Source organism: Polyodon spathula, chromosome 6 (genome assembly GCF_017654505.1).
Source record: "Polyodon spathula isolate WHYD16114869_AA chromosome 6, ASM1765450v1, whole genome shotgun sequence".
NCBI classification, from domain to species: domain Eukaryota; kingdom Metazoa; phylum Chordata; class Actinopteri; order Acipenseriformes; family Polyodontidae; genus Polyodon; species Polyodon spathula.
Window position 1 is genome coordinate 37,554,853 of NC_054539.1, and position 27,393 is coordinate 37,582,245.

A 27,393-nucleotide genomic window follows, 5' to 3' on the forward strand; every position below is an offset into this window, starting at 1 on the left:
TACAGTGTTAAAACTTAAATAGTGTACAATGCCACTTAATTTAAATAAAGTTAAAGATCCCCAAGTGAAATAATTAAACAAATGAAACAGTTTATTAAAAGGTTTACAGTTGTATTGCTAGATAATTCCTGGATGACCTCATACAAGTATACATCTGCAATTACTGTGGCATCATGACTTGTCTAATGAATGATCATCCAATATTCTGTATCTATCTGTCATCACTAACAAAGTTAACATAAAAACAAACAAACAAAAAAACATTGTTTATTTGTTCATTGCTAAAATGCAGTTTTAAGTCCACATTAAATTGATATAAAGTAAATAGTAATTATGTTGGGTTTCATAACTTTCAGTTTCATGGCCTTTATATTGTTCAGTTCACAATGTAATTTTTAAACTTTTAATTCACATATGTGCAGTACATCCATATCATTACTGACTTGGCTAGCTTAATATTGGATTTACAGGAAGAAAATGATTATGTAGCATTTTATTTACTTCACTTTTTCAGCATTAGGTTCTTATAAACTCAAGAAAGCATTTTTTTTATCAACATTGTTGACGATGCTTCTTGATTAATATGAACATTTTGTCTGACTAAAAGAAGCCAGCTAAGATGCCAGTGTATTTATTAACTATTTACAGAAAATGAAAAGGAGAGCCATAAAAAAAGAATAAAGTTTATGTCTTTGTGAAACATTTTAGTGCAGCAAGCACTTTCAATTTCCAAGTTAAACCCGGACAACTGCTGGTGGTGTCTTTATCTCAGAGTTCTTTTTTTTTTCTTTTCTTTTTTTAAAGGTCAGTAAACTTGAGACTCAGAAACCCTAGAGACTTTTGGGCTGCAAATTGCATTAGTGTAATACATTAAATCTGTCACTAAGTTTTAAAGCTTAACTTATTTGTAACATTAATAGTGCTAGTAGTCTGTGAACTATAAATCTAAATAATTACACAAGCCAAAAAACGAATTATGTTTGCAAAAGCTTTTACGACTAATTCTGAGCATAAAGACACATTATTGACTAAAAAACACTCAGTAAACATCCACATGACAACCCCCGAAAATGTAAAAAATGACCTGACTAATTATTTATAATAAATGTATTACATCAGCAGTAGCATTGTTCTAATCAGCTGGAGAACATCCAAAACCCTTGTTGTACAATAGTATACAAGCTTAGAACTACTTAAACAAGGGGGTTCTGGAGAACAAGGCAATTTGTTTTTGTAAGGCACAGCTGTGCTACTCGTGAACAATGTTGGACTCTACTCCTGCATTACACAATAAGCTACAAATTATACACATATATATATATATATATATATATATATAATATATATATATATATATATATATATATATATATATATATATATATATATATATATATATATATATAAAACTGTTCTTCGGGAGCCATTCAATGTTTTTTCTTACACATTATTACTGTTTCAGAAGAAAAATGTTTAGCTCCCAAATAAGTTAACTCCTTATTTTTAAAAGTGGTTTTCAGCAGGTTTACAGTACTTCCCATTTCTTATAAACCACACTTGCAGTAACAATTACATGTAATTTGTTATACATTTTACCTGTTTCCCTCAGAATGTAAAAGGTGATATTATAGTGAATGTTCCTTATAAAGTTAGCTTGTACTGTGGAAGGCTATTTAAAGGTGCAAGTCCTCATACAGGTTATTATTTTTGTCCCCTATTTTAATGGTGGTTCAGCCAAGTCTATATGTGTTCCCTACACCTGGGTGGTATCACAATGTGGCACAAAACACAATTGCGTGATGACCCCTGTCTTAAACATAATGCTTGAAAACACTGAAAAAGACAGTGGGTTCCTGTTAGTTGCATTGATCACTTTCATAACAGTATGCAATTATCAGAAATGTGCTGCATACAGCTTACATTATTGTACATTATTAAGCTGACAGAGAAATGGATACTTTAGTACACATAAAACAGGGCGTATTGAACTCTCTTGGTGTCAGAACATGAAACAGAATATAATTTTATACCAGAATATAACATTCTGTGTGTCTGTCTAAGAAAGAGCAATTTCAACTTTTAATTTATACCATTAAAATGCTTTAAAAAATACAAGATTTCAAGTTTTCTCTTTTGCCAGCATGGGATCTCTCAGCAATAATCCCCAAACTGACAGTCTCTCTGATCACCACATCTTTTGGTTTGTCTCGGATATATATATATATATATATATATATATATATATATATATATATATATATATATATATATAGGAAACGATGATATAATGACTTTTATTACGGAATTTAACAATACTGCCAATAACAGTAAAACAATTATTTTAAAACATTGGAACATTTTAGAATGCAATCCTCAGCTTGGTACATTTGTAACTACTTTGTTTTAGATGCGGTAAAAATATCAAAGACTCAGTTGTATTGTCAATGTATAAATCACCTTCTATACAGCCATTCATGGCAACTATTGTTGTGGTAAATGTATCCATTGCTCTAACACGTACAACACTAAATATTTTAATCATCCACATACAGATCAAAAACACATCATGGGGTTTATTAACTGTAATACAATGCATGTCATTTATATGTTGAAATTCCCATGTGGTTTAGGATATGTTGGACAAACCAAAAGAAATCTTAAGATTAGAATAGTAGAATATAAAGCTGCTATCCGTAATAATAATGAAGATTGCGCAATAGCTAGACACTATCAGGCAATGAAACATGGGTCAGCTTCTAAAATTTATAGCACTTGAAAAATGGCACTGCCAGTTAGAGGGGCTAATATTGTAAAATTACTATTAAGAAGAGAAGCTTATTGGATAGTCACGCTCAGAACTAAACCAGATGGTCTCAATGAATGTTTGGATTTGAGTTCTTATTTTTAATTGACACAGTGTAACTATTAATTATAACAACTGTGATTACCAATTAATATATTTTGATTGCTTCCACTGTGGATTGAATTGTTCTGTAAGATTAATTAAAATGAGAAGTTAATGTGACAATTGAAAATGAATTATGATCTGTTTTTAGATGCATGTCATTGATATTAAAGCACTTTGTGACAGTGGTCCACTATGAAAGGCGCTATATAAAATAAAGATTGATTGCTCAAGTAGACTGACAGAGAACTAACCCTTAGCTAGATCTTAAACATTGGGTTTCTAATTTAATTGTGATCATTTAAAGCGTTAATCGTAATGGTGATGTCATGTCTTGTGCTAATTAGTGCAGTTATCTGGATCTAGATTAGTGCAGTTACTTGAATGATTGCATCATCTCTGTATATAAACTAGGGTGGTTCCCTTGAATAGTCATAATAATTAACTACCTGACAAAGACACATAGTGCCGAAACACTTTGTGGTTTTTGTTTGTTTTGTTTATTCAGAAAAATGTTTGATCACAGCAAATCAGCAAGAAAAATAAGGTTTGTTCAACTGCACAAAATGAATGCTTGTGACCAACATTTAATTGAGACAGTTTCTTAATTATATATATATATATATATATATATATATATATATATATATATATATATATATATATATATATATATATAAGGACTGTGAGCGATTTAAAAAAAATGTGATTAATCTTAGTAATCTCGGTTTGAATTGCATATTAACGTGATAATTTTAACATCCATCTAATGATGTAGGTAGATTAATTTTACACAAAAATAATGACTACGCTAATATAATAATAATAATATAAAATAATATTTAAAAATGTTATTTTATTTATTATAAAATTTTACATAAATAAATTAATGATCAAATAATTAAATTTAAATAAAACATGCAGGTCAAGCTATTTGTCATCAGCATACGAACTAGTAGTCAGAAAAAACAAGTAAATAGGTTATTTATCTATTTTTAAAATTGACTAACACCTGACTGAATTTAAATTTTTTTTTTTATTTATTTATTTTTTTTTAATTATAAATCTGTAGCTACAGTAAGCACTTCTAGGAAATTAACTGTTCATTGTGAAGAGAACATAAAAGAAAACAACTTTGTCATCATATCCAATAACTGCAAACTAACAAGAAAAATTGGCAGACTTTACAAACTAAATAATAAAAGGAGCAAATACTTTGCTTAAAAGAACACCTCTTTGGCCCTGCTAGCGATTCGTTCACAACAGATACAGTACTGTTTTGTAACCTGATAACTCATCATCATCAAACTTAAATTAAAATGGTTTTTCAATCTTTTCAAATGTGATTTGTTACCGCAAGAGTGTTTTGAGGCACAGTGATTGACTGATTTCCAAGCGTGCACCTCCTCACTTAAAAATGGCAGGTAAACAAACTGAGAAATGCACCGCTGCTTTTCTTGCTACAAGAAGTTGGCAATTGTTCAAGTTCCTGAAAAAAACTTGAATGAGACACAAGTCGCCAGCAATTTGGTGTTTTCCATTCTGGTGAGTTGCATCACCATTCTGTTAAATCATGTTGTGCATGTCTTGAACATTGCTCCTGTACAGGTATTCATAATTAATCTAGAGCAGCTGCTGCATTTTCAAATGTGTGTAGGGGTGCTGTGTTAATTTAGCTTAAGTTAGTTTATTAATGTTAGTTTGTCTGTTAATTTATTATAGTTTACACTTACACTTGCCTAGTCTCTTATTCATTTCATATATTGATGCATGTGCATCATGACAAGTAATAAATATGCATTTACTTATTGATTCATGTTCTGTCTGGTGGTCAGCTCTGTCTTAAAGAACACTTTGTTTGCGTATTGAGGGGTTTTCTCTTAGCTGGAGACTTGTGTGTGTGTGTGTGTGTGTGTATATATATATATATACACACACAGACACACAGACACACAGTGCACTATGTTTATAAGAATCACTGACATAAGAATCAACAGCATATAGTGATCAAATTCACTAGGACCAAATCATTCCTAAACTAACCAATGTAAAATACTCTGGTTGTAAGAATCAAGCAATCCGCTTATAAGAATAATTTCGGGGCAAACTGACTACATGTAATACGGTACTCGATCAAGTGCAATGAAGTGCACAGCCAATAAAAGCTGTTATTGAATTTGATCACATCTTGTGTGACTAGGCACGTATGCAGTGTGGATAGTGTAATGATGCAGGAAACACTGCACTGTTTGTAATCAAATGTGACTGTGCCACTGAATTGTGCAGGTACGATTTTTTGTGCTCTCTGTTAGTGAAAATTTGTTTCAATAAAATGAATACACATTCATTGAATACATACTGAGTGCAGCATATTGTTATAACATCTCAAAAAGCTCTGCAAATGTCTGATATTCTTTGACCGCTTGATACAGATGCAGCTATCTTGTTTTTTTTATGTCCGTGTTAGGTCTGTGGTGCAGGGAATGGGCCCAATCTTCGATCTTCACGTAATCCCCTCGCTAAATTTGTGCCTCGCAAAAAAATAGTGCTTTGGCACAAAATTAGAGATATTCCAAAAGGGCACAAAGCAGTAGCGAGACATTGGAATATAGCAGTTTTTGGAGCAATTTGCAAATCTGTTTGTGCCTCGCAAAACCGTCTAAGCATTCACTACCATTATAGCAACTGCAAAGCGAGAATGCAGAATGATGGACAGTCACCATTAGTAATGACATTATCCTGACAAGCTGCTATCATTGGTGTCGCCACAGTATGTACCGATATGACAGCAGACGAGACCACACAATATATATTGCACACATACATACGGACCATTCAAATACACAACTGGCTCCATAGCTAGGCGCTGAGTTTTCAAATTATTTAAATGAATACCTTGTAGCTTCCCATAGTAACCATAGCCTCAGATCTCATTCTTTTTTGCATTTTAAAATCCCAAATCTGCATACTGAGGTTGGTAAAGGATCATTTGCTTATTATGCCCCATGGTCCTGGAATGAGTTCCAGTCCAAACTAAAGCTGCAGACCCAGATATCTTTATTGCAATTTAAGAGTAAACTGCATGATTTCGTGACTGAGAGTTGTAATTGTTTTAAATAGTTGACTACTTTTGTGTATTTTGATTTTTGTTTTAAATGTGATTTGCCTGTGTCTTAATTGTATTTTATTGTGTACTTGTTCTTGTCCGATTGACTTGCTGCTACCTGCTTGGCTAGGTCTCACTCGTAAAAGAGGTTTTAATCTCAATGTGAATACAAGGATAATAAATACATATATATATATAATATATATATATATATATATATATATATATATATATATATATATATATATATATATATATATATACTGGTATTGACTGTTGATCTACTAATAAATAGGAAGATATTGCATAGTCAGCAACCAGTTTGGAGTCATTTAAGTACTAATATTTGTGCACAGTTTTTGCAAAGGCTTTGTTGGGCACACAGGCCGTCGTCTTATATATTATAGATTATAACACGTCGACTTGTGTATCTAGAAAAAAACTGGTTTTCTCTAGAAAGAGTGCAAAGAAGAACGACCAGAATTAATCCAGGCTTAAAAGGCATGTCATATGCAGACAGGCTAAAAGAACTGAATCTGTTCAGTCTTGAACAAAGAAGACTACGTGGCGACCTAATTCAAGCATTCAAAATTCTAAAAGGTATTGACAACGTCGACCCAAGGGACTTTTTCGACCTGAAAAAAGAAACAAGGACCAGGGGTCACAAATGGAGATTAGACAAAGGGGCCTTCAGAACAGAAAATAGGAGGCACTTTTTTACACAGAGAATTGTGAGGGTCTGGAATCAACTCCCCAGTAATGTTGTTGAAGCTGACACCCTGGGATCCTTCAAGAAGCTGCTTGATGAGATTCTGGGATCAATAAGCTACTAACAACCAAACGAGCAAGATGGTCCGAATGGCCTCCTCTCGTTTGTAAACTTTCTCATGTTCTTATATTCTTAATAAGGTGTCTAGAAGGGCGAGTATTCCGATAATATCCTAATACTAAGTGGGTATTCGGTATCACGTATTCGGAATACTGGTATCCAAAATATGGCCGGATTTATTCCGAATACCCTGTTTCCATGGCATGGAATAGCTATTCAAATTTCCCACTATTCAGAATAGAATCCTGATAGAACAGGACAACTGGAACAGGTACCCCGATAGCAATATGGGTGCAGTCAATTGCCCCTACCATACGCGGCAGGTGTGCGACCTCATAAAAAACCCTGCATTATCATCTCCCTGTTTGCTGTGGTAGTGGGGAATTTAATATGTTCGTCAGCACGTTGCAGCAATGCAGTTATGAACCTGTCGAGGTGGCAGGACAGGGTGATCCCCACTGTATCACTTGCTACCTTCTGGAAGGTCCTGGTAGTCAGGATACACATACAGACAGACACTACCAATTTCTCAGACAAAGCATGATTGCGCAGGTTTGTTCTGGCCAGGTTATCAAGCAGCACTTGGCATAGATGAGTCGAGATGATATCTGGACATGATTTGCTCAATGCTGAGCTCCTCATATGTGTGCCGAGGCCGGTGCACCCTTTCAGCATATCTTCGCCTATGTCGGGGTTGCTGTTGCTGGGTATGTCTTGCATCATTCACATCCACATGTCGACGAACAGGCTGCATGCTACCCACGTTTCCCATTATTGGAATGGTAATATGCACAGACTTAACGCAGTCCTTTTCCAATCCTTATTCTGCGCGTCACAAACCTGGTTTTGTGCTTGGAGCATACCTTCGAATATACCAGGATCACGCATACTGTCGGCCACTCCCCCCATATTGTGCCGACAATATGCAAAAGGAAGTTTCGAATATGGCAACTTGGCACAATTTCGGCACAACGGCCATTTGCGAAGCGCATAACCCTCTGCATGATGCGCACACTATGTGTATTGCTCAGATCCGGCCCTTTTTTTTTCAGCTCCAATCAGTCTCACTTGGCCATTGATAAGTTTTCTCTTCTTTTCCCGTAGAAAGACCAGAGACCTGCACTTGACATCTGTTTGATGATGAACATCGGACTGCAAACGGAAAATTGTAATGCCGGACTGGGTCAGAAATAGAACCAAAAAGGGTTAAGTTGAAGAGCAAACCAGACCTTATGCACTAATCCAACAGCGGTGTCAGGGGACAGTGCCTCAGTTTGCCACAGACACTTTAAATCCAAGCTGGTAATTCGGGGGTGGTGTCTGGCCTTGTCTTTACCTGCTTTTCTAAAAGTTTTCACGACTGACAGGAATACGTTCTTGTTGGTTTTAAACTCGCAGTCAGCAGAGCTTCTACTGTTAAAATATCTATTAGTCCAGCTCAGAGTTACAAAACTGGAGAATGAATACTGGTCCCTAGTTCTTCTTTCACTGGCATAACATTCCCTTCTATTGATATTTTTTTGACTTGTTTTCTTAAAATGACTGTTCATATTTTTTTCTTTAAACCAATCTAAGTATATTAACAGCACATGCTATAGTTTTTTTTTGTGTTTTTTCAGTCTTTGTTTTCTTCTATTTTATTTAGCTGTTCTTCATCTACTGTTACATGTCTACTCTTGACAGTTGCTGGTGCACTTATTTTTTGTATTTTTTTCAGATGGACTGCTGTCTTCGCTCAGAAATCATTAGCACAATCAGAGGTTGTTATTTTTCCAAGCCGTGTTTTATATATATATATATATATATATATATATATATATATATATATATAATATATAGTAGTGACATCAAAAAGTGATAATTATACTGTACATTCAAAACGTGACAAAGGCAATTAATGACATCTTTTCTTTTTTAACTACTGTATATAGGTTTAATGCAATGGGAGTTTTATGTCCATCCCTGAGTAGTTACAGAATGTTAACCTTTCATCCTGCAACTATTCTACTTTCGCTTTTTTTAAAAGCTCAAGAGACTTAAGTCATCATTACAGTTGCCCGTATTCACAAGGGATGTTAGATTCCCTTATTTATTTATTTTTTACTAAACAGTTAAGAGTATGGAAGAGGCTGCATGCGGCCTACACTTTTAGAAAAAGAACTATAAATACAGACAGTCACAAAAGGGAGTCATGGAAGGAAGATTAAAGGCTTACTTGTGTCACACAGACCACAGTAAGGAAGGCACTGATGTAATTGTGGTATTATTAATGAAACCATGCATCACCCACCTTTATCAACATATTCACTGCTTGCCAATAAATCTGTCAACACTGGATACAATTAGAGCAAACTGTTTCACAATGTAATGCATCTTAAGATCAAATTAAATAAATAGGCTGACATTAAAATACATTCTGGAACACACCAACTAAGTAATGGATTTTAGAAACTTTAAAACATTTATAATGGCTGCAAAAACCTATGAATTTCAATGGAATCCTCTATTTTTCCTCTGAAATGTTTGATTGTAACCTCACTCCAAAAACAATTACTCAAAAGACATCATGAAAATTGAAGGTCAGTGGGTGTTCTCCGATCCCACTGCCAAGCCAGTCGACTCCTTACACACCAGAGTTTGGCAGCAGATGTCAGAAGTCTACCAGACCTTCAAGCGCAAATGCCAGCTTTGAAGCTGTCCACAGCTAACCAGGTACCTGGCCAGTAGGGTCGGCAGTAGTCCCTGACAATTTGACCAAGACTAGGGCATACATTTGTAGTGACTTTGGTATACAATTTATTTATATATAAATTAGTCTCTAGACGGACGGACGCACTGTTAAGATCATCCAAATGTTAGTAACGGAGACATACCATAATAGTTTGATATCATGTAGAACTCAGATTCCCTTAAGATTTGACACCACACAACGAATCAGAAATATAAAACAATCATTTATTTAAGGAAAAAAGTGCACAACTAATCTAATATTACAGAAAGGAAAGGCTATTGGTTAGAGATATGCGTGAATAGTAAAATGCAGTTCATTAATTCCATAGTCAAATGATTACAACGACCATAACAAAATTAGCATACATGGTTAATATACTAATATTGAATATGGCTTATCACACAAAGTGTCTACTTCTCATTAGTATTTTCAATACTTGTTTCTCGTTGTAATCGATCATGTCAATATGCACAAGAATTAATTCAACCTCCCATTCAGAACGGAATCCAACATTCCAGTACCTAATTTACCAAATTAGTTTTACCGTCTTAACTTAGTTTAGATGTGATGTACCAAACTAATAATATGTTATCAACCTCAGTTGATTATATATTCAAATATATTCAAAACTCAGAAATGGGGCAATGATGAAATTCTCTGTATTTACGAGGCAACTCCTTTTGAGTTGCACATTTCTAACAAACATAATACATTTCTTACACATTCTAAAACAGGAAGTTATATTTTTTCCTAGAACAATTTCCACTTAACTTCATAGCATTTGCTTCAATTTCTTTCTCGATTCATAAAGTATTTAATATCAGACATGTTGAATACTTATCGATTTCCATATACAGAAGTCAATCTGTGCTGATGAATACTGCAGCTCTCTGATCCACAGTTCCAATGCAGACAGCACTTTGCTGTACGCATTATTGCATAGGCTCACAATACAAATAGTTCTTTTCAAATGGAGATTAGCTTGTTGATCTCCAAGGCTTGCAGAATCAGTTGTTGTTGGCAGTTTTCCCACTGGGAATAGTTCCGTTGATCAGACGTAACTCAGTTCAGCTAATGCGTTGAAATTGAAAAGTTCTATAGTTTGTATAGGTGTTCTTGTGGTGATTCTCTTGGAATCTTCCAAAAACATAACTGATGGCTTCACTTCAGTTTGTTTCGTGCAGATACGTGGAAACAAAGACCCGCTTTCCAATTAATGCAGTATCCCATTTACTGATCCAGTCTCTCATAGGACAGACTGCAGAAGTTGATTTTAGCCATTATTCAGAACATTGGTTCTTCCTTGCCTTCTGTGAATTTGAGCATGTGTGCTCCCATGACTCTGCAACTTTCTTCAGCTCACTCACACTTCGAAAGTCAGCGGATTTTGTGATTCTCTCTTCAACCCTGTGATTGGTTAGTTTGGTTATTTTGGGCCGTGACTGAGTCCACGTGAAGTGTCTTTCATTGATTGTTCTCGTACCGACGCGGCCCCTTGTTCTCCATTGGTCCGCTATTTCGCCCCGTCAGCTGGATTTACGACAAGAACTGTTTCTCGTCTTAGTGTCAAGGCACCCAGAATTGTCTGGAAGTTGCCTTCACCAAAATACTACTGGCACCGAAATGACTCATTCAGTGATAAGTAGAGATAAAACACTTGTCCAGCAGTTAGTTTACAACTTTCTAAAAACATTCTTTGTCAGTGGGGGAGTTTGGGACCAGACCAAGAAGACATAGAGAATGGTTTAAGATCCCCTCTGTATATTCCAATTCAGTTACTTTCATGCACAGAATGATATGATGACCCCCACTCTGACGCGACATATTTATAATTCTAAACTGTGCGTATGCACATTCAAACAGAAAGTATGTGATTTATCAACACAGAACTTCGCATGGACTCACGCACACTCTGGACCATGTTTACAATCGTTGTGATAGAATGATGGTACTGTAAGATAAGACCAAACTCCAACTAAAACAGCTAAAGATCCGCAATCAATACACTATCTAAAATAATAAACGTTCTGATTAGTTTATATTATTAATGCAAGTATTTCTGAAATTGCAGTGTTTGCCACTTAACTATTTCCTAAATGACTGCCGTTATATACCAAATATACTAATTATTAATATAATAAATTATTATTGTTATTAATATTTAGGCAGCAGTAGGATCTAAATGTTCGTAACCCCCATCATGATTATTAGTTAATAAGCAGAAGGTAATGTTTTTGTGACTCCCTTGTTTCAGTTGAGCACTGGTAATTACAGTGTAATATGACAAAGTGTAGCAAGTGTGTAAGCTATTAAAACACACAGTAATATGTCAAAACATAATTTGAAAATGGCTGACCTTGCCCTTCTGCAAGACCTTTTCAGTGAGAGAGTGTGACTTTTTCGCAGCAAATACAGAAGCACTTTTTGCAAGATACTGCTTTACAAAGGCAGACCTAATGGTATTGTGTGAGATGTTGGGTCCTAGGTTGCACAGACCAACCAAACACACACATCCTATCCCTGCACATGTTCAAGTTATGTCTACTACTATTGGCTTTTTGGCCACTGGTAGATTTCAAGGGCAAATTGGAGATGCGTCTTGTTTAGCACATTGATGCCTGGGGTTTTGGACGCAATCATTTCACTATGTCCTCGGTACATTCAATTTCTGTACAGGCAAGAACAACAGATTGGAGTAAAAAGAGATTTCCATTCAATTGCTAAGTTCCCTAATATGATCAGTGCTATAGACTGTACTCATGTACCAATTAAAGCACCAAGAGAAAATGAATTGAATTTAGTGAACAGAAAAAAATATTCCATTCAATTAATGTGCAGGTTATATCTGAGGCCCGTCTCTGTCTTAATGTGGCTAAATGGCCTGGCGGAAACCACATTTAATTTATTCTTCAAAGCAGCAGTGTGGGCACTCGTCTAGAAAACAGAGCAGTGACAGACGGCTATATTTACCATATGTGGCTATATAGAGGCGTTTTAAATGCAAATTACCGCATGGAAACAACTTTAATGACATTGAGATTTATTAACCACTATTATTTTGAAACATATGTACGAGTGCCTTACGCAAGATTGATTAATTATGCATAAAACAATTCAAAATTTTATGCACACGAACAAACCAAACAATTTATTCACGCATTAATGATAAATATAGGCCCAGATGAGCCAGTTTTTAATTATTAAACAAAGGATAATTACTATCTCAGATTACATTGTTATTACACTATAATGACACATACCGTAGCTGAATTGCAACATAATGCTTACACAATTAAAAATGTAATTACATGCACAACTAAAGCTTAATTACAGAGTAGTTCGATGCACAATGTAACATGTTACGAAATATTGAAAAATCTTTGCTTAGATTCTATATTATCATTTTGTGGATACATATCTGTTGAACGTTCTGAAGTACCGTAAAAACTAGTCTACAAGTCACACTGGTGTATAAGTTGCTCCCCCCTTTTAGGACCCCCTAAAAACACCTAGAAAATAGACTTACACAAAGTTTTTTTTTTTACAGTAATTGCAATAACAATAGTTAATATAAATATATAGGCCCTGGTAATTAAGCACTTAACCTTGACAACTATAAGAGGCACGTGATGTAGCCAAATATGACATCTACTCTAATTCCCCTTCCAAGCTCAAAGCAGTCTTTGATTTACCTGTTTTACAGTCAACTAATTAAAGTAGCAGAAAACAGCTTTAAGCCTTAACCCTTAGCGGTCCATTTACTCAGCGCTTGTCAGTTGTGTCAGGTCAAATTTATTTTCACACACACTGTTTATTTTTCACGTGCTGTTTAAATTTTTTTTTTTCATAGTAAAATAGGTTAGAAGGCACTGCATGGCAAAAGGACACTCAGTACTGCATCTCCAGCCAAGCCTCACCCCTTGTTTGCTGTATTTTTCACATACTTCTTCATAGTCGTGCAGTCTCCTGATCACTCGTTTTATCAACAAACTCCTCGATAATGCGAGCCAAGTCATTAATTTATTACTATAACACCTCAAAAAGCTCTGCCAATATCTGTGATATTCTTTGTGCGCTGCAGGCAGAAGCAGCTATCTTCTTTGTTTGTGTCTGTGTTATCTCTGTGGTGTAGGGGATATGAGTATTGCTCAGATCCCCCCCCCCCCCCCCTTCCCCCCCTTTTTTTCGGCTTCTCTTGGCTCCTATCGGTCTCACTCATTGAAAGGCCATTGAAAGGTTTTTTTCTCTGCTTTTTCTGGAGAAAAAAACTGACTAGAGACCTATGCTTGACATCTTTTTGATGATGTCAGACAGGGTCTGACATTGGACTGGAAAGGGAAAATTGTAATGTCAGATCTGGTCCGACAAAGGAACATAAAAGGTTAAATCACATGTACACAGTTCAGCACCTTTTCACCTTGCTTCCTGATGTATCTACTTTATTCCAAATTGTTCCTAAAAAAGTGCCCACAGCCCGTAACTAACACATAATTAACGAAGGAAGCTCAGTTAAATTTAAAATAAGAAAGACATACAGTACAAAGTAGCATACTATTTGAATCATTTGAACCAACTGACACAAAACTATGCTTTTAATTTTTTTCTCTTTCATAACAACCTCTTAATTGAAACTATCTGACAATCACATTGATAACAATCAATATATTACATTATAAACTAGGGATATAAAAATAGTCCTCAGGCATGAATTAAAAAAACACTTGCTCCAGTATAAAATCTGCAATTGTTTCTAAAAGGAAAAAAAAAAACAACAACAACAAAAAAAAACATATGTTACAGAACTTTTATGTTAATATAAGAGTTCACAAGTAAGCCTTTTTTTTCTGAGACCAATTCTTTCTATCAACTGGGTGTGTGGAGTAATGTGTGACAATAATGACCCATGGATTCCACAAGGAATGCAGATACAAACAAGAGCTTTAAGCAGATTGCCTGCCAGCATGTAGTAAATTATCCTGTACACTGACAAATACTTCAGCCCAAACATTTGTCAACTTTTCTGGCACTTTGCTCAGGAGTTGCAATACTCATTTGTATCATACCCCTTTCACACACAAATACTGCTACTGGGCCGTCTGCTTTTAGATACCCATTCACTCAGCACAAAACTGCAATCTATGCCAGTATAATACCGTCATGTGAGTAAAGATCAGTCAACAGATCTTTTTCATGGCAACGGAATCCAAACAAAATGCAAAACAAAACAAAAGTAGTGAATTTGGCTCCACTTTGTTTGTTTTTGATTTTCAGTTATACAATCTAACAACCTGTTAAGTGTCAAATTGCAGGAGCTTCAGGCACAATGCAGGTTGCGTATTTTATTGCAGAGGCAACAATACAATATATTTAAAAGAAAGAGTCCAACTTTTCAGGTAAAAGCAGAGCATGAAAATACATTGGCTGCTAGTATTTGCTATATATAAAGGGTGCTCGTGTGAGCGCTCCACTTGGGTAATGGAACGCCAACATGGTGACGTATTTTGGAACTAAAAACATTTCCGCATACGAAAAAAATCATTTGAGTACCTGGCTGAACAAATGCATCCGGTATACAGTTAAGTGGGATGTTGACTTTCAATCCACAGCCACTATACCGATCAGCGCCTGCATAGCATTTCACACAAGCAGTTAAGACAGCAAAAATATGATGGCTCTGTGATGATATGGGCAATTCACACAGACCAAAACGCCACATCAGTGCCGGTTCTGAGCCGTCATAACTTGTCTGCGTGAAAAGGGTGTTAATTCTAACGTTGTATTTAGCCACCAAATAAACTGTCGAATTAAGGGTGTTTTCAATTTTTTTAATAATTAAAATGGTTGCTAAAAGGGATACAACTGCAGAATATTCATGACTGTACTGAGCAGTGTCTGAAGTTTAGGGAGGAACTGAGAGTATTAGAATGTTTTAGGAAAAGCAGGCAAAGCCTATATCGGACAATAAAGCAATGTCTGACACAACATATCATTCCTATTTTACATGTAGCATTACTTTACATTTAGCAACTGTGTGGTTTGAGGAAGAACTAAAATTGGCTAGTGACATTCTAGAAGGGGTATATTAATCTCTGGGTGACTACTGACTGTCTTATCTTAAATTCTAAAAAAAGGCCAATGCAGTGCTCCAGCCACGATTGCCAACTTGGCAAACACAGGACTCACCCTACAATTCATTGGACGGTGCTTTTACCTGGTGAGCCACTGGCGACCCTCCTTGAATATTGGTTTACTTTATTGTTCAATGTTTTCAGTAAATTTTGTCCACAAGTGCATGTCACAAAGACGGCCGGAGTGGGTGGCGTCAGACCAGACACAGGAAATAAACAACAAGAGAGGTGGAGTTTGATGGAGTTGAGAGAATGGTCTCGCTCAGCATTTAATAAGTGAACAGACAGTCAGGAAATAAAAAGGTTGTAACAAACATAAACACAGGACTCGGCACTGGTTGCCAAAATAAACAGACAAACAAAACGGACAAATGCTTAAACAAACAATGGACTAACAAACAAACATGGTGAGCTTCTATTTTTTAACAATTACTATTATTCTTATTATTTTTACCTCCATCTCCAATCCCGTTCTCCAGTCACCGAACACACAACCCAGAGTGGGTGAAAACATGTAGCTTTTATGCAGCTGTACCGAGACTCGATTGCGAATCAATCATTCAAGTCGCGGTACAACTGCACGTGAATTAATAAAGTGCAATTCCCTGCGCTCACATATTATTACATTTTACTTGCACGTGAAGTGCTGTGGAATCCTCGTGACAAATTACAAATATACATTATAAATACTTGTGTTACACGACCCGTTTATATCCTATGTACCAATGACTATACACCAACATTAACACACAACATATAACAGAAAATACACACAGGGGTGGGAACTTTGCCACATATACCCCCCCCCCCCCCCCCCCTTGTGCAAAGCACATATGGCCTCAATGACCACCTCCCCCCTTAAAATCCCAAAAGTCTCGCTCAACATCCTGGGCCAAGAACGGGGACTTTAAGGGGTTGATGGGCGGCAATGTTGCCAGTAGCCAGGCTGCTACTGGCCATGCTGTCAGCAGACGTGCTGACAGAGGGGAAAATCTCTCCTCCTGCTGTACCACTGGCAGCGGAAATGTTGCCAATGGTGCGGCTCTCAGCAGACGTGCTGACAGCTCCCAGATGGAAAAGCTGCTGGGGTTGGTGGTCTTCAGATCTCTCCCAAGATCTCCAGCAGCGAAACTGCTGCAGGGGAAGGTGGTCTCCTGACCTCTCCCCCCTTTATAACCGGCAGCTCCCTCTGGAGGGACTCCAGCCCCCAGAACTCATGCAGCGAAATTGCTGCAGGGAAGGATGGTCTCCTGACCTCTCCCTCCTTTTTCATAGCCGGGAGCTCCCTCTGGTCGGGCTCCGGCCACACTGACCCCTGCGACTAAGAAAATGAATTTTCCACTTGCAGTATCCCTGGTCTGATGCTTGGAGGTGCCAGAGTGGGTGGTGTCAGGATTTAAACAACAAGAGAGGTGGAGTTTGGTGGAGCTGAGTGAATGGTCTCGCTCAGCATTTAATAAGTAAACAGACAGTCAGGAAATAAAAAGGTTGTAACAAACACAAATACAGGACACGGCACTGGTAGCCATAATAAACAGACAAACAAAACGGACTAACACTTAAACAAACACAGTAAGCTTCTATTTTTTAATGATTACTATTATTCTTATTATTTTTACCTCCGTCTCCGATCCCGTTCTCCACTCACTGAACACACAACCCAGAGTGGGTGAAAACATGCAGCTTTTATGCAGCTGGACCGAGACTGGATTGTGAATCAATCATTCAACTGGAGTCGCAGTACAACTGCACGTGAATTAATAAAGTGTAATTCCCCGTGCTCACATATTATTACGTTTTACTTGCACGTGAAGTGCTGTGGAATCCTCGTGACAAAATACAAATATACATTTTAAACACTTGTGTTACACAGACCTGTTTATATCCTGTGTACCAATGACTATAGACCAACATTAACACATAACATATAACAGAAAATACACACAGGGGCGGGCACTTTGCCACAATGCAATATAATACAGGTACATAATGCAACAAAGCTGCAATGCTATTTTTGTGCTAAAGAAATCCAACTTTTCTGAAGAAAGAAATACTGTAGCTGTGACAACAAAAACATTCACATTGTACAACCGCCCTATAAAAAACATTATATATCTTTTAGAATTGGTCAAACGGCTACATTCGACAGTATATAATTAACATTATTGTAATAACTGACAAGCTGATGCTGCCTGGCACATACTGACAGGGGCGCTGGCTGCAGTTCGACTTGTGCACCCTGTGTATATATGAGGGCATAGTGCAGACAACACACATGAGAACTCTAATGTAACGGGTTAAAATTAAAAAGATAACATTGAGTTTCAAATGTTGTTTATTTTCCTGATGACTCAAATTACTTGCACGCCTCATCTACAAAGAACACACAATGCACAACAGTAAGAGGCAGCCCTTGCAACAAGTATGAAGAAATAGTTCTACAGTTTGCTTATCTAACACAGTCACTATTTTGAATATATGACTATGAGGGCCATATTTATGAAACATTAACACAAACTGATGCAAGGCAAATTCATACAAAAAGATTTATCTGAGATAAAAAGCATTGTGAAGACTCCTTCTTATCTGTCCATTCTTAAAAAAAGAATGTGACATACTTGAAACTGCATGCCCATTGCTTACGAGCACCTTCCCTCTTTCTGAATGATGTACATGTAAAAGTCTGGAGAGACCTGTATTGGTAAGAGTATTATACTCACAGATCAAGCAAATGTTCAAGTTAAGGAGTTGACTCTGCCCGCTACAGTAAAATGAGATCTAGTCTCTTCCAGTTTGTACACTGAAATCTCAAAGCTAGGCTGTGGATAAAGACTCAAAGTGTTAAAGGGCACCTGCTTCTTATGTCTCTTGAGTAGGAGGCTGTTGACATTCATGAGACGCTTATGTCATTTGGGTATATAACTATTATATACTGATGTGATACAGTCAACTGAATGTCTTCGTATCAGATCATTTGTACAATATGGCTTATATCAGACAGATTTTATCAGATGGAAATGATCACATTAATTCTGGTTATACTGTTTAATTATTCTTATTTAAAACAGTACCTTACATATACTGCACACACTTTACAGAAATAAATAATTTTTAAAGATAGAATTAATAGAATATTTTACAGTGTGTGCATGGCTGCAAGAAAAACACATAGCCTACCTGCTAATTTTGTTTTCTCTTGGTATGAGTCAAACTTTCTTGCAAAAGCAATTAAAATGACCTAGTGTCACATTTAATTAGATATTATTGGGGGACATACATATCCAAATGTACTGCATAACAGTGTCTGTATTAGCGGGGGCTACTGCATAAGGTACTGTGTGTGATACAGGCTGATTTTCCCCCAGTTAGGTCAGAGCGCACAGTAAGCTCACTTGTGGTAAAGCTGTTTTGACTTGTCGTGGAGTGGATATCAGCTTGTAAGGTGCAGCAACCCATACACCATTCTATATAATATAGTTTGTATCAGACAGAAATTATTTAAACATTAACTATACTGTTTAATTACTTGTATTTAATGATACGGTGCTCCCTCTATTTTGCTATCAGACTTACACATTAAAATATTGAAAACAGTTTATTAGTGTTTGTCTTTTTCTTTGTTTTTTACAGTAAAACATGGCCTAACCATGCATTACTGAATAGCGGAATTTCCTGCGCTCCAGAAAAGATGCGTGAAGGGTGCTTACAGATTGAAAAAATATGAATTACACAGCATATTTGAGTTTAATGCATAACCAATATGCATAGCAATTTTGCATGTCATTAATATTCTTGCAGCAGCACTTGGAGGTGCATTCAAGAAGCAGCAAGATCCTCCATGAACACACACCAGCGTTGTGTCCAGCGTGTCTTGCATTGCTTAATTTCTGTAATAACTAGTGTCCTCATCATTGTGTCTAATGATAATGATTAAGCTGTAAAAGTGTAACTTTTGATTATTGGGATCACTAAAGTAAATGTTATATTCTGTTTAAATTCTTGTTGTGTGTGCTCTTTCACATAGAGAAATACAGAAATAATTTAGTTTCCTTACACACGAGGTCAGAGAGCCAGAAAACCCTCTTGTGGCAAATTCGCTGTGACAGAAACCTATACGATATCCTTTATTAAAACATACAAGTTTATACAGTCTGAATACTTTTTTTTTTTCAGTGCCTTTTATTTTCGGAATGTGTACTCTGTGTTATTATACAGTACATATTAGTCTACCAAGTGAGGCAGTAACATCCAAAACACTAGAAACAATGTGATTCTGTCCTGCTAAAGTAGATCCAAGTAAGAACAATTGCTGCGCAATGAAGGGACAAGCCTTGATGGGCCGATCAGCTTTGTCTCGTTCCCAAATTTGTCTTGCATTCTTATTTCTAAATAGAGTGGCTAAGAAAGCGGAAGAGGGGCTTAACCTCTTCATTAACTAATGCCTCAGACTGATATTATTCATCCTATTCTAATGTATAGCTTGAGTCACATCGAAAAAAGGTCTATTTGCATATGAGAGGTTTCTAACACTGTACGCATCACTCACCAGGGTTTGATAAAGAAGTAGTAGTCATGAATTCACACAATGCCATTTCCAATCCAATTGTACCCCGCTGCTTCCTGTTTCAGGTATCAGAAATTCTGAAACAAAAACACAGAGATGGACTCAACGCCATACCTTGTGCTTAGAGATATACAGGAGCAAATAAGTAATTGGACAGTAGGTATTAAATGATATCTACAGTACTGCACCATTTTGTTGGTCAAAGTCCTGAAACACATTTATGTTTGGTTTTCTCCTCCACATTTAGGTAGAAGGTAACAGGTGGATATTAAAACCCTCATACATATAAGCGGTGGGAATGTGAGCTTATCTGTATTGCCCATCAGTCCATCTTATCCCTGGCTCTTTCTTACCTGAATTGTGTGATGTTTAGTGATTTGGACTAGGCCACATAGGACTAAGTTGAGGCCACTTAACTCATTTCATTTATGATGATTTCAGGCCTCCTGAGGTGTTAGGGTAGATTGTTAAGATACCACTTAAAGACTGTTATGTTTGCTTACATTCTCATATAGTGGTAAGCTGCAAGGATGCAAACCTATCAACACCCCATCACTAAACAGGGCTACTCCTGCTTTGCCTGCGACAGGAAGAGGTTATGAATATCACAGGTCTGTTGTACTGGTTTTAAAGAACGATTTCCCCCATTGTCTCAAAAGGTGACAAACTTCTAAAATATTTACCATTAAAAAACTATGCTAAACCATAAAAAATACTGCTTCCAGTAATTCAACCAGAAATGAAAGGGAACAAGCAGTTAAAGTATTTTCATTATTTTTAAAATCTAGGTCAGGCTTCATGAATAAATAAAATCATTATGTGCATGTTCATCTCTTTATCTAAAAGTATGATGAAAAAAAATAAATCGTACCCGGAAATTCAAATGAGCTATTAGCAAAAAAAAATATGTTTAAAAATAGCACCTTAGATGGCAAACAAAACAGATTAAACAGGAAGTGAGCTGTGCATATCTAAATACAAGCTCTTGCAATACCAAAAGTTTTGAAAAACAGAAATACTGCAACTAAAAGGTTTTCTTTTTTTTGGCAGATGTCCTTTGAAAATTTCGTTGAGAAAACTGATGTGAAAATGTCACTGATGAAAGCACTGTGAATAATAAGCAGTTTTTTTTTAATGTACTGACAAGCTCAGACTGTATAAAAATGCAAACCCTGAAACAGGTATTTTACTGGGTTAGATATATACACTTTGTATCTTATCACACACACACACAAATATGACAAGACACAACAACATAAAACAGGGTTCTAAATATTCCTTAAGTTAATTTAGAAATACCCAAGATTCAACGTAAACCTGAAACTCGTGCCCACACATGTTACTGATATTTTCCACCTTTCTGAACTGTGTCTGAGTCTATGGGAACTGCCACCTAAATGTGGTTTTGTCTCGGTTAAGGAAAAAGGTGACAAAGCCAATCCATTCTAGACTGCAACTAATGGAAATTCTACAGTAACACAGCAAAGTGTGTGCCTTAACCAAGAAGAGATGGCATATCATTTGCATTGCAAAATGTAAGTACTGCAGAAATTTGTGCAAGCTAGTGTTACACATTACATTATGTCAAAATGTACACAGAAATAAAGATTTAAATGTACTATTTAGAATTGTATGTTGTTGTCAACATTTATATTTATTTATCAGCCACAAGAAAGCAAAATGGTGGTGTATTTGTGCTAACCCGATTTTTTCATAGGCATTAGTTGTTGCTAAAAAAGGTTAAAAAATGTTCCTATCGAAACTTAGTGTGGGTTGTGAAAGAACATTTTAATGAAGAAAATTTCCCCTCGGCTGCTATTTTATTATCACCAAAGCCATCAAGTTTCAGAATGACTTATTTATATTTATTTATATAAAAAAACAACTAGATATGTAGAGCAAAACATTAACTGTATCCTTATTTCTACATTTAAACACCTGATTTTCAAAGAGGATGACCGGGTTTACCTTTTTGCAGTACATCATTATGAACAACACTATATGCATATTTACAATTTGGTATGGTACAGCATTTAAATAACTTCCAAAAACATGAAATATGTTTAAAATGAAACCTACATTTTTATATTTGAATACTGCTGTTATTTATAATCAAGCTGTAATAGGTAAGCATATAATCTACTCAATAATAAATATTAATATCTATTACTAATAATATAATCATAATTGATTAGCTATTATATGAATAATAATTTAAGTGGTGAGTGTGTGATTGTTTGACAAAACAAAATTTTATTTTTAAATTACAAAAACAATGAAAATCCTTTGTTTTACAGCATTCATCGTCTGATTAAGCTACACTTTGATGAGTACTAAGCAATGTGGTTACGAGTCAATTGCTTTGTAGATAGACTTTGTTGTTTCTAAACTGGCTTTTCACATTCAGTCGAACACCAGTACTGTAAACAGAAGGTTTATGTACGATACTCATTGTGCAAAACAGGAATTACACGCAAGACTATATCTATATCTACCAGTCAACTGGTACAATAATAAAGCTACCTGCTAAATCACTTTATTCATATTATGATAAGAGAGCAGTCACTTTGTGAATAATGAGACCATTTGTATCTCACTACAATGACCTGGATTGTTCTTAGAAAACAATTCTGAATACAAGATAACCTGCACTACAACATACATTTCAATCATTCTACACTAAACAAAATATGCATGAAAGAACAGTTTAAACAGTTATTTTAAACCATTTGCCATCTCAATAACGGTGAGCAACAGTGACTCCTACGTAGTATGAACCTCAGCTAACAATATTGAAACCAACAAAATCTAATAAGAATACCACACATTTGTTCACAGGTTCCTTATACTTCTAGTTTCTAATGATACAATAACCTGCTACTCAAAATGATTCAATCATACTGCTTTGAGATACAATCAATATATTAAAAATTAGGTCCTGACAAAACTGCACCTTTCATTCTGAAACCACCATTTTATCGGCATGCATTTCATTAAAAAAATTACCATAGACAATTAAATTTGACATTCTTGCATTTTCACATAATGGGTATTCAGGCAAGTCTGCTTGTACAGCACAGCAATAAACAGATTTTTTTATTTTCTGTAGTCTTTTAATTTTACTAAGGTGCACACTTAAAAAATGCTATTGCTTTAACCCAGTAGAGAAAAAATAACTTGAAAATTATTTAACCAAAATAATTGACTTAACATTTAAAAAAAATTAAACAACCTTTAAGCAAATTCAAGTCAAGTGTATGACAGTGATTTTGATCTAAAAACTGTTTTTAAAAGTATGACTGTACGAGGAAAAAATAGGAAAGGTTTCTTGAGATCTTAATATTATCTGTTACCCACGCACAGAAATGTGAATTAGTCTACAGTGACGCATTATGAAACTAACGAATACACCCTAGACCAAATAAAGTTTAACCCATTCCTCAAAAGTCTCGGGTCCGATAAAATCACATATTTACAGACGTGTTGTTGAACTTAAACGAGAGTCTGTATGAGTTCTCAGGCAGGACCATGTCTGTATATATTGTTGTATATGTTTGGTCAAATTTTCCACCCCTGATTTTTATCTTAAACTCTCAAACATGTTTTCATACTTTAAATAGTCTTTATGTCCAGGCAAAATATTGATTAAATAATTCAAGAAAATTGTTTGAAGTTTCACCCTGTGATGCAATATCAAACTTACAAATTATCATTCGTGATGCAAGAAAATACACACAGAAATTCACTTAAAAATACTGTCCTTGAATTTCTTAATGAGAAGAAAGTTGCTTTGAACATTTTTTGGTTTGAATTGTATTATTTTTTTATTGATGTATTTACTCCAAATTAAAAAAAAGACAATTTAGCCAAATATATATATATATATATATATATATATATATATATATATATATATATATATATATATATATATATATATATATATATATATATATATGTCATGTTGGTTTTTGAAATACCTTTTGTGGCATTGTAAAAAAAATTATAAAGCAATAAATAAGGCTTCTTTTAAAATGTAATGAAACCAAGCCATACTAACACAATAGAAATAAAATATAAATAGAAAGTACAATATAGATAAGACTGTGTTACATATGTAGGTGTACTAAAAAGCCAAATTGATGAACATTGGTGTACTTATTAAAATAAAACTTGCTTGGACATACTAAAATGTTGTTGGCTATTAATTAAGGATGGTTACTTATGGTAAAATAAAAAAGGTGTTATATATATGTCTATTTTACAAATTCTTGCAAAATAGACAGACAGTTTTGTGATAAGCACAAAATTTTGATATACAGAGCGTGAATATTTTTTAAGATAAACAGCAATCTGCTATATATATATATATATATATATATATATATATATATATATATATATATATATATATATATATATATATATATATATATATATATATAGCAGATTGCTGTTTATCTTAAAAAATATTCACGCTCTGTATATCAAAATTTTGTGCTTATCACAAAACTGTCTGTCTATTTTGCAAGAATTTGTAACCACAAGTGGGTGTCCAAATTTTTTGTCATACCTATACAGAAATTAAACCACATTAGTGAAGGTGCTGTTTTGTATTATTCTCCCCACATCTCTCTTTTATTGTTAACATTAACCCAAGTTTCAGGGAACTGTCTCTTGTTTTGTTTTTAGCTGCAGTTTCAGACCTTTTGATACAAGTCTTATTGAAATGCAGTATTTCTTAAATCACCCAGACATTTAGTGTTTTTCAAGATGTCAATCTTAGCAATCAACAGGCAATGCAACACGAATAGTTCTTAAATAGGTCATATATTACATAGAACTATCTTTTACTTTCCAAAACAAACTAAACTGTTCACTAACTATATTTCCTGTTTAATATACAAGTGCTAAAAACCAATGACATGCTGAGTGTTTTGTAAATGTGCCAAAATGAAAGTGTTGTTAATGTTTACAGACCTCTGATCAGTGAAGTTGGTAATATAATAAGAGCTAATCTGAACACAGCTAACATTGCATATTGCACAGATCATGAACAAAAATAAAAACTTCAATCAAAGATTGCAAATAGAGCCCAGTACATTAAAGCCTGAACTTTCTTTTACTGTTTCACCGCATGACCACAACTATAAGGAAAGTAACTGTGTGAAGAAAAAAAGAAAAAAGAAAATCAGGCCCCAGGGTCTTCTACATGCAGCATAGTGCTAGTAAAAACACTGAATAGGGTTGTATGTGTTTTGTATACTTTCAAAACTACTATTTAACATGCACACAAACACACAAATACATTTACATTATGTGATTTTCAATACAATGTATAATGGGTATGCTTGCGGTTTATATGTTAAAATAACTATGAATTGTTGAAATATTTGATATTTGTTCAGGTATAAACTATCTCTGCATCAGACGACAGCTGAAAACAAAACTGAGAAGAGTTTGTGGTTTTCACAGAAAAACGTTTATATATATTTTTTTAAAACCAGGCCTTTGCAATATTTTGGAGAGGAATTGCTATTCTGCCTGACATTTAAACATCCTATGAGGTTCTTTGTATCAGCTGTGTTTACCGTTCAAACCAAGCCCACGCGCATCCCGATTAGTGGCACAGTGCATCAGTGCTTCAAATCTGTACTTTGGGGGCACCGTCAACATTTTTAGCTAAACAAACTGAAACTCTGAGTAGTTAGTATGAGCAGTTTAGAGTCACAAAATATGTGTTATATATTGTGGACACCTACCATGACCCAGAAATAATTTTCTATCTATGCTCTGTGTGGTCTGTTCCTGTGAAAATGTGTATTGTATTGCAATGCTGAAAATATAAAAGAATACTGTACAAAATGTACCTTATTATACAATTCATAATATATACTGGCAGCTGATATCCCATGCTATTTATTATTGTAGTACTTATAGTATTCAAAATATATCATGTTCATTCCAAATGAACAGAAGAATGCTACCATTGTAGAATATCGTACGAGGGTCAAACTACATGAACCTGTAACTTGCTTTCAAAAAGTAAAAAATCTTCAAGTGCCACTTTTATTAAATAAATACATTTTAAAAACCCTTGTTATTGCTTACCAACTTATAATGAACTCCAAGCCTACTGAAACACCTGTGCATTTCAAGATATGAAGCTGTCGAAAGCTCCAATAAAACACACTATGGCTAGAAAAAAGGATATGGTAATGTTAGGCCCAATTTATTTATTTATTTATTTTATCTTGCAACCCTTAAAAAATAAAGGTAACATAAAACATTTTCTGTTTTTCAAGATTTTAGCAATCAACAGGCAATGCAATGCAATACATGAAGAGTTGTAATATAGGTCATACATTATATAAGTATCTTTTACTTTCCAAAACAAATTAAACTGTTCACTAACTATATATTTCCTGTTTAATATATAAATGGGAAAAACCGACAGAGCAAAAATGCAAAATGTGCAAGGGACATACCTCCAGCCATACGAATACTAACGTTTACTTAAAATGTGGATAAGACGTCACACAGCACTCTATAACCTAGGCAGTGAAGTCTGCTGTCTGTCTAAATGCTGTTATTTTGCTTAAGGATTTATTATTAATTATTATTCTACATTAACCCACAAAAATAATTGATTCATTTACTCATTGCCGTTCTATGAGGCTTGTCATGCATATTCATAAACCTGTTCCAGCCCCTCTGAACCTGTGCGTGAGCCAGCAGGTACAGAACGATCGTGGCAAAGATGACGGACAGATGAACCAATCAAAATTCTGAACTTTGTGAGGAGTCAGGAACCAATTATATGGTTCTGACTGAATAGGTTGAATTCAAACAGGCAAAGTTTTGAATTCAGAAGATATTTTGATGGGAAGACTCGATGCATAACCGATGCAACATGGAAATAACTGGTCAAGGCTGATTTATGACTAGAGATATGTTCATAAAAATATCAAAACAATCACGATTATGTTGAAAAAGAGATTTCAGGAATACGTACAACAAAGCATGAAGTTAGGGGAATTAATGTGTTGTGTTTTAAACCCTACAGCCTGTTCAGTAACTCTTTATTGGTGGCTGTTTTTCATTTATCTATTATGTTTAATAAACCAATA

General features: G+C 35.1%; 1 long non-coding RNA gene across 1 annotated transcript in view; it reads right to left on the reverse strand.

Moving 5' to 3' along the window:
- LOC121317166 overlaps positions 1-27,393 on the reverse strand; it is a 67,055-nt gene that overhangs the window by 14,054 nt on the left and 25,608 nt on the right. Inside the window, exon 3 of the long non-coding RNA XR_005950488.1 lies at positions 20,246-20,340. This is a non-coding gene — a long non-coding RNA (uncharacterized LOC121317166). The remainder of the gene's footprint in view (positions 1-20,245; positions 20,341-27,393) is intronic.